Consider the following 4,968-nt stretch of genomic DNA (forward strand, 5'->3'; position numbering starts at 1 on the left):
GATTCTCTGGTTCCAGGAGCAGCTCGGCCGCCCCGCACCCCTGGGGGCCCCTGAGCCACAGAGGCGCTACCTACGCTCGGAGTCCAGCCCCGCAGAGCCCGCACGGCGCAGCCGCTGCCCTGCCATGCACTCTGTCCTCCTTTTGCATCCCTGTGAGGACCGAGTTCCCAGGGGGCCCAGAGCCCGGTAAAGCAGTGGGAACAGCCGAGGGGAAAGAAGGATGGGGTAGGAGGGGAGGGGAGGGTGAAATAACGTGGGAGCGAAAGGCAGAGAGAGAGCGTGTCCTAGCAGTAACTTTCTGGTCAAGTTTCAGGTTTTCATTCTTTAAATATGTATTTATTTTTCTTTATTTGAAAGGCAGAGAGATGGAGAAAGTACGCAGGGAGATCTTATATCTGCTGGTTCTCTCCCAAAATGTCCACACAGAGGGAAGTGGGTTAGGTGGCAGGTGGGAGCCTAGAACTCAACCCACATGGGTGTCAGGGGCCTAACTACTTGAGCCATCAATCACTTGCAGCCTGCACAGTAGCAGGAAGCCGGACTCAGAGGCGGAGCCAGCACTCGGCACCCTGATGTGGGATAGGCAGAGGCTTAGCTGAGCCAAACACACCCTGACTCTCTCCCGAGACACCCTCGGGGATGTCCTTCCCACCCGTCCTGTGTTTGTTCACTGAGTCAGGGCATCAGCCCCTGTGCGGGGGTGCAGACTTCAGTCGAGCACACCGACACCTGTCCTCATGGAGCAGAGACAGGCAGGGACCGCACAGAATCCAAACACAAAATGGACAGAGGAAGCGCCAGGACGGCAAAGAATCCGCTGAGCACGTAAAGGGGACCTGGCATCATACCGGGAGGTGGGGGGCTTAAGGATGAGATGGGCTTCCTTCCTCCCAACTTTTTATTTTGAAAACTTAAAACCTATAGAAAAATTACAAGAACACTGCAAGGAACAGCTTACACCCACGATCTAGATTCACCAGTTATACATACTTCATCACATTCTCCCCCTCCCCCTCCCCCTTCCCCTCCCCCTCTCCCTCTCTCCATTTGGTCTGCTGCACCATTTGACAGGAAGTTGTGGACATCCTGACTTCCCCTCTGAACGTTCCAGCACACATATCCTGAGAGCAACAACTTCCTGTAAAAGCACAACATCTTGGCCAATAAACTGAAGATTAATATGCTAATTGCATCCATATACAGACTTACAGACTGAATATTGCCCCTCAAATTCATAAATTCAAGTCATAAGCCCCAATATCTCAGCACATTACTGCAGTTGGAGACAGGGCTTTTAAAGATGTAATTAAGGTAAAACACAGGGCCGGGATTCAATACGACCTGTGTCCTGGTAAGAGGCGGTGAGGAGGGCACAGACCTGTGCGTGCACAGAGGGAAGACCCAGTGAGGACACAGCGAGACGCTGAGAGGAGAGAGGAACCAAACTGCTCACGCCTCGCTCATGGATTCCAGCCTCCAGAACTAGGAGAAAATACACTTCTCTTGGTTAAGCCACCAGTCAGTGATTTTTTAAGGTAGCTCTAGTAAACTGATACACAGATCACAATTGTATTTCTCTAGTTGTCTCACAATACTTTTTTTTAAAGAATATATATTTATTTATTTGAAAGGCAGAGTTTTGGGACAGGGTGCGGTAGTGATCTTATATCCACTAGTTCACTCCTCAAATAGCCACAATGGCCAAGGCCAGGCCAAGGTGAAGCCAGGAGCCAGGAGCTTCTTCCAGATCTCCCATGTGGATAGCAGGAGCCCCAGGACTTGGGCCAATGTCTGCTGCTTTCCCAGGTGCACTAGCAGGGAGCTGGATTAGACGTGGAGCAGCCAGGACTGGAACCAGCATCCATATGGGATGTCTCATGGCAGGTGGTGGTTTTACCCACTACGCCACACCAGCCCCTCAGTAAAACTCTTTAGATCTATTTTTTTCATAATCCAGAAACCTTGAAGAATCACATGTTGCCTTTGGTCCAGTCTAGACAACGTGGTATCTGGAAATCTAGAACAGTCTTCACCACCTTTTTCTTTATGTCCTACCACTTGTCTCTTTGAAGAATCCAGGCCAATTAGTCCAGTGTCCCACAGCCTGCACTGACCTGACTGCCAGAATCTACTTGAATAGTTCTGGCCAGAGTGTTGCATGGGTGATGTCGTGTGGACGAGGTAGGTCCTGAAACAAGTAGGGGGCGCAAGGCAGAAACAACAAAGGCTGCCATTTGCGGAGCACCTGCTGGGCAGCGGGCACTGCTCTGGGCACCTTGGAGGCACCTCATTCACCAAGAGTGGTGAGAGACTGTGGAAGGGGCAGGGCAGAGCTCCGGGAGCACAGTGAGGGGCTAGCGTGGGTGGGAGAAGGAACTCAAGGAAGGAAAGGTCACCTGAGGCCGGAACAGAGATGATGGAGCCAAGTTAAGGCATCTGGTGTTTTCTTTAATTATTAATTAATTTTTAAAAATTTATTTGACAGGCAGAGAGACAGAGAGCTCCCATCCTCTGATTTGCTCTCCAAATGCCCACAACAACCAGAACTAGGCCAGGTTGAAACCAGGAACCAGGAATTTGATCTGTTCTTCCATGGGGGTGGCAGGAACCCATCTACCTGAGCCATCACCTGCAGCCTCCTAGGGTGCGCATTGGCAGCAGAGTTAGGATCCCTTCCCAAGGACTCCAATATGGAACGAGGGTGTCCCAAGCTGTGCCTTAACTGCTAGGGCAAATGCTCATCCCAGGGTTCCTGGTTTTATATAAAGGCCTTGGAAACCTCCAAAGGTGTCTGGGTCCAGGTGGGATCAGAGAGCCCAGAGTGCTTGGATGCCCTGTCCAAATCACACAAGGAGTGGCAGGGTTCTCATTCGAGCCCAGGCCCACTGGTTCCTGGGAGTTGTCCACACACCGTGGACGCTGGCACAAAGGTTTACTGTGTGGTTAGGGCACCCCCTGGGAGGAAGGAAGGTAAGACACAGAGTTTGAACAAGGCAGTCAGGTGAGGAGGGGCCAGGGGAATCCGTCCATCTCTGGAGCTGGAGTCTAGACGGAGACACAATCTATGAAGTATACAGAAGGTGCCAAATAACACGTTGTCTCCTTCCTTCCCTTTGTTCTTTTGCAAACTGACACCACAATGATTCTTTTATGTCACATACATAACAACCCACACCGGCCGCAAACCCGAGGTCTGGAGAGGTCCAGCAGCAGTCACATGGAGAGTGTGACGGGGTCACGGTGGCACCTCCCAGGACGCCCTGGAGTGGCCTCTGTCAAACCCTACCACATCATTTCTGCCCCCTCAGTCCGCTGCATGAAAACAGACTTGGGCAACACGGTGACTTCAACAGGGCCAGGGGCCAGGTTTCCAAGAGGGATTTTTTTTTTTTTTTTTTTTTTGAGAAAGCAATTCTCCTTGCTTTCCAAACACATTTGTGAGCACCCTGGCAGCTGTGCGGGCAAGGCTTTGGGTCTGGACAATGAGCCTGGCTGGGTACAGTCCAGGAGGGTGGGGACAGCCAGGGTTCAGCATGTCATGTGGCAGTCACCACTAGGTTCTGAGACACACGTTCACCTGGAAACCCTTCCCAGAGAGCCAGCACCCAGGTGATAACAGGCCAAACCACAGCCAGCAGCCTGCGAAGGGGAAATGATCCCAGGGCCACTGGCCCCAAGGCAAGACCAGGGGCCTCTGCCAAGTTCTGTGATGCCCTTTCTCTGGGACCAGGCCCTGTGGGTAAATCCCAAGACCCGAGGAAGACAGGCTGTTCAGGTCTGTGCTGGAGGGAAAGGCTGGTGGTGGAGATACCCAAACCCTGTCCCGATGCCTTGGGGCCAGCCCAGTCCTCACACAGCACTGCGCGGGACCGAGTGGCTATAGACCCGGCTTGGCATCTCCATGGCCTGGGTTAGGCCTGTGTTCGGCCTGCAGAGCAAGCGGCAGGGAAACAGGCCATCGGGCTTGCATCATCACTTGTCCCTGTGTCACCAGAAACAAGCCACTCGGTCCCACACACTCCCCCCCTTTCCACATTCCCCCTCGTCTTGGAGAGGAGGACCCATGTCAGCAAGGACTTCTGCAGGGGACAAAGTCACCATGAGTAGCAGAGCCCAGGAAGACCTTACCCCTGCGTGGAGGAGCCTCTGCTATGAAGTCGCTGCCGTGCACGTCAGTGCCATGGCGCGGCGAGGGGTTCGTTTATGAGGAGAAACGGATTCTATAAGCCCAGGATGACGCCAGACTCGAAGCAAGAGTCCCGCAAGCTTGCAATGAATGATACAGAAGAAGAGATGCGGAGCACAGGACAGAGGCGGGCAGGGCTGGGAGATGACTGCCGATAATGATCTTCCTGCAGTATCTGTACAGTGCTGGCGTCACCAGGCAATGCCACACGACCCCTTCTACAGAAACATACGGAACCTTCAGGCAGCCGCACACCGAGTGTCCGCGACCACATCCGCTTGGGTAGACACTCAACCTTACACTATGGTTTCAACTTCCCCAAACCCCCACACGTCTACAGGAATGGTTTGAAATCACCTCTCCACCCCATCCAGTCCTCCATCTTCCAGCCCACCTCTACATTTTCACAGCTCACAGCCAGTCACAGCCATCCTCAGGTCACAAATCCAATGTACCAGCCAAGGTCAACATGCAAGGACCCTTGGCCAGACAACCAACACCCCCACCCTTCCATAACCACGTTCATGACCACCGCTTCTTGGCATCTGGAAGCACACTAGTCTCCGCTTTGCTCACAGTCACACCCAGACTCAATGGCCAGAGTTCAACTGGCTGCCTAGGTATTGTCCCCTGTCTCCAGCTCTGGAGTGCCCAGTGGTGGGCACCAGCACTAGGGTCTCTGTAGCAGGAGTTCCTGCCTCCAGTAGAGATCCTCTTAGCTCCCAAAAGAGTAGGAGCTGGAAAGCAAGAGAGAGACAAGGAAAGAGGCCGAGGAAAGCCTC

Source organism: Lepus europaeus, chromosome 17 (assembly GCF_033115175.1).
Source record: "Lepus europaeus isolate LE1 chromosome 17, mLepTim1.pri, whole genome shotgun sequence".
Taxonomy (NCBI): domain Eukaryota; kingdom Metazoa; phylum Chordata; class Mammalia; order Lagomorpha; family Leporidae; genus Lepus; species Lepus europaeus.